This window comes from Lepidochelys kempii, chromosome 1 (genome assembly GCF_965140285.1).
Source record: "Lepidochelys kempii isolate rLepKem1 chromosome 1, rLepKem1.hap1, whole genome shotgun sequence".
Lineage (NCBI taxonomy): Eukaryota > Metazoa > Chordata > Testudines > Cheloniidae > Lepidochelys > Lepidochelys kempii.
In genome coordinates this window covers 306,889,681-306,901,770 of record NC_136380.1, presented here as the reverse complement: position 1 = coordinate 306,901,770, position 12,090 = coordinate 306,889,681, and positions in this window count along the sequence as shown.

Here is a 12,090-nt window from a genome sequence, read left to right as displayed (position 1 = left end):
AGGCTTGTACTAAACTCCCAAGGTTACAGCTTCTCTCTGACCTTGGATGGGTAGATGCTGCCACCACCCAAGTGCAAACAAAGAAAACCCCCTTTTGAAAACCCAGGAAGGAGCACTTGGGAATTCCTTCCTGTGGGGTACCCTCAAGTCCTTTCACCCCCCACTCCTCCCGGGAAGAGCTGAGAAAGAAAAACAAAGGAAATCAGCTGTTGCCACCAGCTAATTAAACAACATATGCACAAACCTCTTAGGACACAAAAAAACAATCCTGTTCTTTAAAAAGGTAAATTTTATTAAAAACAAAAAGAAAGAAAATACATCTGGAACTTAGGCTTTTTGCTAGATCTTAAAAAAAATTATTACAAAAATTAAGCATCACGATAGCTCTCTTGAGGTTCAGCTTAAAGGTTACAAGCAAAACAAAAGCATTTGGGGGTTAGCACAGAGGAGTCTACAAGCCAATAAGAAAAAAAAAAGAAACCTAATCGCATCTTCCTCGACATTCCCTGATCTACTTACATATCTGGGGATACCATATAAGTAGTCTCTAGGTATGATATGAGGGTTTTTCATACCTGGCTTAAAGCTTTCTACAGCATAGTTCAACCCTGTTCCTGCTCTGCGTCTCCTCTCTCCGGAGAACAACAATAGACAGACAAAGGGAAAGTTTTTTTCCCAATTTTAAAAAGTTCTAACTTTCCCATTGGCTCTTTTCGCCAGGAGCACACTCACTTCCTTTTACTTATGCATGCAGTCAAACTTTTTAAACCTTCAGAGGTAAAGCAAGTAGAGAACAGCTACCAAGAGGGATTTTATAGCTAACTGGATGGCTGGGTGTTCATTAAAGGGAGTTCCTCCCTCCCCCGCTGCCCCTTCATTTATCACAGGTGCTGAGAGGATAAACGCATTAAAGAGTCTGAGGGGCTCAGTTACTATTGATTTTTGTAGATTCCTTATGAAAGATGTTACAGTGACAGTCACATAAGTACTTATTTATTTGGATTTATTTAAAATGGACACTATTTTATAACATTAATGACACCTGTCACTAGCAGGTGCTGGTTTGTAGAGGTGTATGTATGGAGATGATCCCTTGGTCAACAGGACTTGATTTTATTTTTTTATTCTCAAAGACAGGAAATCATACTGACATGTTTTCCTTGGGGAGAGTGAGGGTTTTGTAAGCAAATATAAATGTTGTTCTATTGTGTTACATCTTGGTTAGATTGAGGCAGAGACTTACTACGGATTTATTTAGATGGTATGTACAATGATAAACTCATTGTCCTTGCTTAGCAATTGCTATATAATTGTGACCAACTAATGCTAGAGGGTGGAGTAAAAAATGGAGGACAAAGAAATAGGATATCAGTTGGCAGAAGATTTTATTTTCTAGAGCCAGAGGAGGAATTAAAATGCAACCAATTATATTATAATTCAGAATCAACCTCTAAAAATTAATGGTAAATCAAGACTAATTGTAGTGTAATTAAATATTTTAAAAGCTATTATGTGGCTAAATGTCTAAAATGCAGCTCAGTAGGGGAAAAAAAATCAAAATTGTTGATCATATCCTGCCAGAGTTCAAGAAGAGCAATTATTACCCTGAAAAGAAATAGGTTATGGACACACACAATCACATTATAGAGGTACCAGGATCAGGAGAATACCTCAAGGGATTTGTGGATTGTAGAAATGGAAAAAAATAGAAGAGCTTTAGAAAGAGACTTGGCAAGAGAACATTTTAAGTAAGATGGTAAAGCATATAAATCAATAGCCTAGTAATTTGTAAAACAAAACTGGTTGCAGAATCACACGCTCTCAGGATGCCACGGTTCTGCTCCCAATTATGTATTGGACAAATTCCGACCATGTTGTCATAAACTATAACCGTGATCATCAAGCAACTTGGTCTAATTATGTTGTGATTGAACATTTGTAAAGATTGATTTAGTAGTGTGTGATTAACCAAGACATTCATTTACTTCAGCCCTGCCTCTGCAGGTCTCCACTGCTGCTGCCATCTCCAAGGAGGGCCTCGCTGCTGCGCTAGCAGTTCTGAGCGCCTGCTCCTCTCTCCTCCTCTGCTTTCAGGACTACTGGAGACTCTACCGTGGTAAGATTTCACTGCCCGTCATTCTGGCGTCTGCCCAGCAGACTTTTTGAGATTAAACTTTCCTTTGTGATCTTAGACTTGGCATCTACAGTCTATACGCTGTATTTTTTAGCCTGCGTATTCTTTCTCTCTAAAGTGTGCATTTATTTAATTTATTTATTTACATATTATATATAAAACTTTGAATGTCAAATTATGAAAACATGATTACCTGCGGTTTAAAAAAAAAGATTTAAAAAGCAGGTGTTTGTGCTTAATATGTACATCCTTTTTGTTCTACTCTAATATATATTGTTTCAGACTCCTTTTTGCAGTACTGTATGTTTCACCAGAACAGACCCTTAGCGTAGCCCCCCCACCCCTGGATAAAAACCCCTATTTTCAACTGATAATTTGGATAAAAATGATTATTTTAGGATAAAACTTTCTATGCTTGATCTCTGGGAGTGAATAGTTTCTCTTTCCCTCCCAGTTAAAGTTTGGGGAACTGGAATCTGAGTTATCATCATACAATAAAGCAGTTTTAAATAGGTAGTGCTGCACTGTGTGTGTGGGGAATGGGGAGACAGGGCCCAGCTGGGATACTCCTCCTCGCTCCAGAGCCCCTCTGACCCAGCACTGTGCAGGGAGACCTGATCAAGCCCTCGAACCACTGCCCCTTCCTACTTCTCCACGTGGGCACCAATGATACTGCCACCTGAGCGGGTCACTGCAGACTACGTGGCTCTGGGAAGAAGAATAAAGGACTTTGAGGTGCAAGTCATATTCTCGTCCATCCTCTCTGTTGAAGGAAAAGGCCCAGGTAGGGACCATCGAATTGTGGAGGTAAATGTGTGGTTACACAGGTGGTGGCAGAGAGAGGGCTTTGGATTCTTCGACCATGGGATCTTGTTCCAGGAAGAAGGATTGCTAGGAAGAGGTGGGATCCACCTAACAAAGAGAGGGAAGAGCATCTTTGTAGGCAGGCTTGCTAACCTAGTGAGGAGGGCTTTAAACTAGGTTCACTGGGGGATGGAGATCTAAGCCCTTAGGTAAGTGGGGAATTGGGATACCAGGAGGAAACACAAGAAGGAGGGTGCAACTGGGGAGGCCTCCTGATTCATACTGCGAAAGTAAGTCAATCGGCTAGTTATCTTAGGTGCCTGTACATGAACGAAAGAAGCCTGGGAAACAAGCAGGAAGATCTTGAAGTCCTGGCACAGTCAAGGAACTATGATGTGATTGGAATGACAGACTTGGTGGGGTAACTCACATGACTGGGGCACTGTCATGGATGGGTATAAACTGTTCAGGAAGGACAGGCAGAGGAGAAAAGGTGGAGGAGTTGCACTGTATGTAAGAGAGCAGTATGATTGCTCCGAGCTCCAGTATGAAACTGGAGAAAAGCCTGTTGAGAGTCTTTGGGTGGGTTAAGTTTAGAGGCGAGAGCAACAAGGGTGGTGTTGTGGTGGGCATCTGCTCTACACCACCAGACCAGGAGGATGAGGTAGATGAGGTTTTCTTCGGACAACTGACAGAAGTTTCCAGATCACAGGCCCTGGTTCTCATGGGGCATTTCAATCACCCTAACATCTTCTGGGTGAGCAATACAGCAGTGCACAGACGATCCAGGAAGTTTTTGGAGAGTGTTGGGGACAACTTCCTGGTGCAAGTTCTGGAGGAACCAACTAGGGGTCCTGCTTCTCTTGATCTGCTGCTCACAAACAGGGAAGAATTTGTAGGGGAAGTAGAAGTGGGTGCCAAGCTGGGCAGCAGTGGCCATGAGATGGTCGAGTTCAGGATCCTGACAAAAGGAAGAAAGGAGAGCAGCAGAATATGGACTCTGGACTTCAGAAAAGCAGACTTTGACTCCCTCAGGGAGCTGATGGACAGGATCCCCTGGGAGGCTAATACAAGGGGGAAAGGAGTCCAGGAGAGCTGGCTGTATTTTAAAGACGCCTTATTGAGGGCGCAGGAACGAACCATCCTGATGTGCAGAAAGAATAGCAAATATGGCAGGTGACCAGCTTGGCTTAACAGAGAAATCTTTGGTGAGCTTAAACACAAAAAGGAAGTTTACAAGAAGTGGAAACTTGGACAGATGACTATGGAGGAGTATAAAAATATTGCTTGAGCATGCAGGGATGTAATCAGAAAGGCCAAAGCACAATTGGAGTTGGAGCTAGCAAGGTAAGTGAAGGGTAACAAGAAGGGTTTCTACAGGTATGTTAGCAACAAAAAGAAGGTCAGAGAAAGTGTGGGACCCTTACTGAACGGGGGAGGCAACCTACTGACAGATGATGTGGAAAAAGCTGAAGTACTCAATGTTTTTCTGCTTAGGTCTTCACAGATAAAGTCAGCACCCAGACTTCTGCACTGGGCAGGATAGTATGGAGAGGAGGTGAGCTGCCTGCAGCGGTGAAAGAACAGATTAAGGACTATTGAGAAAAGCTGGACATGCACATGTCCCTGTGGCCAGATCTAATGCGTCGGAGGGTGCCGAGAAAGTTGGCTGATGTGATTGCAGGGCTATTGACCATTATCTTTGAAAACTCGTGGCGACTGGGGAAGGACCTGGATGATTGGAAAAAGGCAAATATAGTGCTCATCTTTAAAAAAGGGAAGAAGGAGAATCCGAGGAAATACAGACCGGTCAGCCTCACCTCAGTCCCTGGAAAAATCATGGAGCAGGTCCTCAAAGAATCCACTTTGAAGCACCTGGAGGAGAGGAAGGTGATCAGGAACAGTCAAATTTGATTCACCAAGGGCAAGTCATGCCCGACCAACCTGATTGATTTCTATGATGAGATAACTGGCTCTCTGGGTATGGAGAAAATGGTGGATGTGATTTACCTTGACTTTAGCAAAGCTTTTGATATGGTCTCCCACAATATTCTTGCCAGCAAGTTAAAGAAGTATCCATTGGATGACTGGACTATAAGGTGGATAGAAAGGTGGTTAGATCGTTGGGCTCAACAGGCACTGATCAATGGCTCAATGTCTAGTTGGCAGCCGGTATCAAGTGGAGTGCCCCAGAGGTCGCTCCTAGGGCCGGTTTTGTTCAACATCTTCATTAATGATCTGGATGATGGGATGGATAGTACTCTCAACCAGATCGCAGATGATACTAAGCTGAGGGGAGAGGTAGATATGCTGGAGGGTAGGGATAGGGTCCAGAGTGACCTAGACAAATTGGAGGATTGAGCCAAAAGAAATCTGATGATGGACAAGTGCAGAGTCCTGCACTTAGGATGGAAGAATCCCATGCACTGCTACAGGCTGCGGACCGACTGGTAAGTAAAAGATTTGCAGAAAAGGACCTGGGGATTACAGTGAATGAGAAGCTGGATATGAGTCAACAGTGTGCCCTTGTTGCCAAAAAGGCTAATGGCATATTGGGCTGCATTAGTAGGAGCATTGCCAGCAGATCGAGGGAAGTGATTATTCTCCTCTATTCGGCACTAATGAGGCCACATCTGGAATATTGCATCCAGTTTTGGGCCCCCCACTATAAAAAGGAAACACTATTTCACTAGGAGGGTGGTGACGAACTGGAATGGGATACCTAGGGAGGTGGTGGAATCTCCATCCTTAGAGGTTTTTAAGGCCTGGCTTGACAAAGCACCGGCTGGGATGATTTAGTTGGTGGTCCTGCTTTGAGCAGTAGATTGGAATAGATGACCTCCTGAGGTCTCTTCCAACCCTGATATTCTATGATTCTATGAAATGGGATGGGGGAGAGGCAGGTAAGAGAGCCAACTGTGTAAGGGGCAGGAAATGGACAGAGCAGGATAAAAGGACAGAGCTACAGTAAAAGGGCTGAGAGAGAGCAACAGGGAGGGAGTTGAGAAGCTGGAGAGTAAGTGGGACAGAGCTAGTAGAAAGTGAGCATGGGACAGTGATGGGGACCCAAGTATCAATCTGTCTGAGCTCAGTCTCTGGGCAGGCCTGATCAGCAGACCCATAAGCAGCTCTTGCAGCTTGTCTTGGCAACCCTTGCATTTTGTTTAGAACTGATTGTTGGGGGAAGGTACTTAAGCTATTATTTTGAATTTCATTTTCAAAAAGCCCATGTGCCAGTGTTGGGAAGGCTTAGGTGTGAGCAACTGCCATTTTGGGTGACAGGTATCTCTACACACAAGCCCACTGAGCTACAAAATACTACATGCAACTGTTCCTGTTTAAGAGAATCAGTCCTTACTTTTAGTAAAATATCATTTCTTCATTGCTTGCTTGTCCATACATGTAATGTACTCCTGTTGGACACACACCCCATGTGCTCAAGATCAGTCTTTTGGCCCGAGGGAATGAATGCGCCCTGTATGTCTTCATGCTCCCATGCCGAGGGCATAATGGGCAGGACAGACCATCCATCACTCAGTTCATTCTCATCACCTGTGGCTGCAAGAGGGAATGCTTCAGTGTCCACTTTTCAATGCACTCTTTCTTGTCTTAGTGTGTGTAGATAGTTGTGTAGACATTGCAATGATACGTAGAGTGTGTAGTGTCTTACTGACAAGCAGACTTCTATCAAAGATAAACCCTTTATTATGAACAGGAACTTTGAAAACTCATGGCGATTGGGGGAGGACCCGAAAAAGGCAAATATAGTGCTCATTTTTAAAAAAGGGAAGAAGGAGAATCCAAGGAAATACAGACCGGCCAGCCTCACCTCAGTCCCTGGAAAAATCATGGAGCAGGTCCTCAAAGTATCCACTTTGAAGCACCTGGAGGAGAGGAAGGTGATCAGGAACAGTCAAATTTGATTCACCAAGGGCAAGTCATGCCTGACCAACCTGATTGACTTCTATGATGCGATAACTGGCTCTCTGGATATGGAGAAAGTGGTGGATGTGATAGCAATAAGGTAACAAAACTTGCTACTACTCTATGTAGCTGCAGCTTGTGACTGCCCTGTCCTGGGCTTCTTTGTTTCTGACCCCAGCAGGAAGTGTGTCCCAAAACCCCAAAGATGGCATCTAGAGTGTACAGGAAGTGTGGGATAGGTGTACTTCCTGGAGGACTTACTCCATACCACAGTGAATTAGGATAATTTCCATTGGACAATTTTTTTGTAGTTTTTATCTCCCTTATTTTGATTTTCTTCAGTCAGGATCATCCTGGTGCTGGGGTTTGGAGATGTCCCATCTTAAGTCACCAGGTTTTAAGCATTGCTCGGCTCACAAGGCAGCATTTGTGATTAAGGACAAACACACCAGATGCCATTTTTATCTTGGAGAAGCTCATATTCCCGACAAATCATCAGTGTATAAATCCTTTTCTAAAAGGACTTTAAAGGCAAGGGAGGTGCATCTTAAAATGTTTTTGTCAGACACATCCAGGAAGCAGGGCTCTGATCTGGGCAGGGCAGAAGCCTCTGGAAAAGTTCCACCTCAGTGCAGAAGTGCCCCTGTGGGTTCCAGATCCACTAGCTCCTGTGCTCCATTCTAGCTTCAGATTCTGATAGGAATGTTAAAGCAAAGTCCTCAGACAAAAAGGAATATTACTTATCTGTGAAGAGCAGGGGAACATCCTACTGGGGATTCGAGAGGTCCAAGTGCCCTCACCACTCCTGATCAAAGGAGACTCTTAAGGGCCAAGTTGGTTACCACAGAAGCTCTGAGGAAGCATGGTACTGGGACGCCAGCACAGTCTCAGGTTTCAAATCAGCTGCCTCTGGTGCTGAAGTCAGAGCATCGGGGGCTACCTCTGTATTAAGTGCTTCAATGCCAGCTGATATTGTACCACTTGCATCAGTTCTAGTCTCTTCAGTGCTGCTCATTTGATGCCAAGTTTGTCAGTACAAGGCATGTCAGCACCACTGACCTGGATCCTTTCTACTTTCAGATCAAGATTCATGGCACCATCCCTATTTGCTTACAGTGTTCCAGCATGGCCCTATTGGAAACCCTAAGGTCACACTTCCAGATGGTCTCTTGGAACGAAAACTTCCTACCTTACACTATAGGCTCCTGGGATGGTGTATCAGGTTGCAGACCATTAATCTGAGGCCTTTGAAGAGTTTTCTGAGGAGAAGAACCGCCATGCTAGGACAAGGAAATATGTGCTGCTGTATTGTCCCGGTCCCCTAGATGAGGTGGGACCATCTACACCATCTCCCATGGATGGAGCCCTCAGGATGTGCTCAGATATCTAGCTGATTCTCTCGAGATACAGGTGGAAGAGGTCCAAGAAATCTCTCATTCACTTCCGGACATTCTCTATGCTTGGGCACTTAGCACTTCCCATCAATTAAGCTCCCTTGAATCCTGCTAAGCATATATAGCAGACATCAGTAATAGTTGTCCCCTGCCTCTAAAACAGTAACTAAGTGGTACCTGGTACTTTCCACTGGACCGGAGTATCTGCACATGCACCCACTACTTGACTCACCAGTGGTTGTGCAAAAAGAAAAGGAGTACTTGTGGCACCTTAGAGACTAACAAATTTATTTGAGCATAAGCTTTCATGAGCTACAGCTCACTTCATCGGATGAAAGCTCACGAAAGCTTATTCTCCAATAAATTTGTTAGTCTCTAAGGTGCCACGAGTACTCCTTTTCTTTTTGCAGATACCGACTAACACGACTGCTACTCTGAAACTAGTGGTTGTGGTGGCTAATGAAAGAAGCAGCCAAGAGGAACCAAAGATGACTCAGAGAGACAAAGAACCAAAATGACTTGGTTTATTCAGATGTAAAAGGTTTCAGAGTAGCAGCCGTGTTAGTCTGTATCCGCAAAAAGAACAGGAGTAGTTGTAGCACCTTAGAGACAAATTTATTGGAGAATAAGCTTTCATGGGCTAAAACCCACTTCATCAGATGCATGCAGTGGAAAATACAGTAGGAAGATATATATAGAGATATATACACAGAGAACATGAAACAATGGGTGTTATCATACACACTATAACGAGAGAGATCAGTTAAGGTGAGCTATTACCAGCAGGAGAGAGAAGAAGAAGAAAAAAAAAACCTTTTGTAGTGATAATCAAGGTGGGTCATTTCCAGCAGTTGACAAGAACGTGTGAGGAACAGTGGGGGGGGGGGGAAGAGGGGGAAATGGACATGGGGAAACAGTTTTACTTTGTGTAATGACACATCCACTCCCAGTCTTTATTCAAGCCTAATTTAATGCTGTCCAGTTTGCAAATTAATTCCAATTCAGCAGTCTCTCATTGGATTCTGTTTTTGAAGTTTTTTTTGTTGAAGAATTGCCACTTTTAGATCTGTAATCGAGTGACCAAAGAGATTGAAGTGTCCTCCGAGTGGTTTTTGAATGTTATATTCTTGACGTCTGATTTGTTTTACGTCAAGAATATTCTTTTACATAGAGACTGTCCAGTTTGGCCAATGTACATGGCAGAGGGGCATTGCTGGCACATGATGGCATATATCACATTGGTAGATGTGCAGGTGAATGAGCCTCTGATAGTGTGGCTGATGTGATTAGGCCCTATGATGGTGTCCCCTGAATAGATATGTGGACACAGCTGGCAATGGGCTTTGTTGCAAGGATAAGTTCCTGGGTTAGTGTTTTTGTTGTGTGGTGGGTGTGTCATTACACAAAGTAAAACTATTTCACCATGTTTATCCCCCCTCCCCCGCTCCCGCTGTTCCTCACACGTTCTTGTCAACTGCTGGAAATGGCCCACCTTGATTATCACTACAAAAGATTCCCCCCCCCCCCCCGTCCCCTCTTCTGCTGGTAATAGCTCACCTTACCTGATCACTCTTGTTACAGTCTGTATGGTAACACCCATCGTTTCATGTTCTCTGTGTATATAAAATCTCCCCACTGTATTTTCCACTACGTGCATCCAATGAAGTGAGCTGTAGCTCACGAAAGCTTATGCTCAGATACATTTTTTAGTCTCTAAGGTGCCACAAGTACTCCTTTTCTTTTTGTGGATATTTTTGCGGATACAGACTAACACAGCTGCTACTGTGAAATCTGTAATTGTGTTTCTCTAGTTCAGCTGATTATAATTTAAGCAGTGAGCTCAGTGTTCTATGTTCATTCTGTCCATGTTGTGACAGGGTCGGGCCATATGGCTGCAGGAGAGTAAGAGAAGGCAGATATATTAGCCCCAGGTTAAGTAGGTCCCTTTTCCCTGGGTAAGGTAACAGGGAAGGTTCCAGAACAATCGGGAACCTTCTGGAGACAATTAAGACAGACAGGCTGATTAGAACCCCTGCAGCCAATCAAGAAGCTGCTAGAATCAATTAAGGCAGGCTAATCAGGGCACCTGGGTTTAAAAAGGAGTTCACTTCAGTTTGTGGTGCACGTGTAAGGAGCTGGGAGCAAGAGGTGTTAGGAGCTGAGAGTGAGAACATGGACTGTTGGAGGACTGAGGTGTACAAGCATTATCAGACACCAGGAGGAAGGTCCTATGGTGAGGATAAAGAAGGTGTTGGGAGGAGGCCATGGGGAAGTAGCCCAGGGAGTTGTAGCTGTCGCACAGCTGTTCCAGGAGTCACTCTAGACAGCTGCATTCCACAGGGCCCTGGGCTGGAACCCGGAGTAGAGGGTGGTCCCGGGTTCCCCCCAAACCTCCCAACTCCTGGTCAGACACAGGAGGAGTTTACCTGGATTGTGGGTTCATGAAAACAGCCAAACTGAGGGCTGCCATGAAGCTCCAAGGTGAGCAAATCTGCCAATAAGCACAAGACCCACCAAGATAGAGGAGAAACTTTGTCACAGTGTATACACCTCCTTCTTCAGCCACAAACTCTGGATGGGGATAATTTATAAACTCTGATTGTAAATGAAGAGATGTTCAGATAGTGATGCCAACTGACTGTTAGCATCCCCTTAAAAATGCTCTTTCTAGTTCTCTTGCTGAGCTTCCATGGTTTCTTCTATTCCCAAATAGCACAAAAATGCCCAAATTCACTTACCTGCAAGTTAATGTAAATGTTTAAAGACAGGACTCAAATTCTAACAATTTATTGCTTAGCATGCCATATAAAACCTGTAGATCACAAAAAGAATCATAAACCTTCACAAACGGTTACAGTTTGATTAAACCAAAGCACAACTGCTCGCCAGCACCATCTGGTGACACTGAGGTGTACATTTAGAACCAAGCATTCAAAATTGTCACCTCTAAAGCTGTGAAAATAACTGATTTTTCAATTCCTTTGCAGTACCAAAAACTCAGGGAAAAAATAGTTTTGGGTCCACCCAAAATGAAAGTTAAAATTTTTTGGCAAACCAAAAAGTTGAAAGAATTAATTTGATCTGAAACAAAACATTTTGTTTTCATTAAAACATTTTTCAAAACAAAATTGTTTAGATTTTTCAGATGCTTGTTTTTGTTTTTTGTTTGACCAAAACAGTTAGATGAAATCAACCATTTTCATGAATTCATGAATTGTTTTGGTGGACTCGAATCTACGTTTTTTTATTTTTATTTTTTTTGTGAAAAAAAGTTTTGGCCAAAAAATTTCACCCAGCTCTAGCCACAGTAACTATTGGCAGTCCAAAAGAATATTTTAAAAAGGATTTTGTTCCCAGGGAAAACGAGAAATTTTTGTAATGAAATTTTGAAATGTATTAGTTGGGAGTACACAAAACTTCCCTTAGTGGTAATATAGGGATTATTGTTTGTGCCCTTATCAGAGAGAACATCTCAATTTAAAAGGTTTCAGAGTAGCAGCCGTGTTAGTCTGTATTCGCAAAAAGAAAAGGAGGACTTGTGGCACCTTAGAGACTAAGGGCTTGGAAAGTTCAACACTGTTTCCAGAGACATTTTGATACATCTGCATTTAGCTTAGCAACCATAAGATATAAAACCCCCAAGGAAATAGACAGTAGAATTGTCTTTTTAACAAACCAAACAAAGCCAGACAGTGGAATTGTATACAGTCTTAATTTTATTGACATACTGTACATCATGTTGTCTACTTTGGTAATAAATAGAATAAAAAATTAAATGCATTTTGTTTGGTAGGCAGTGTTCACTTAGTAGAAACAGCAGAACATTTCTGTTGC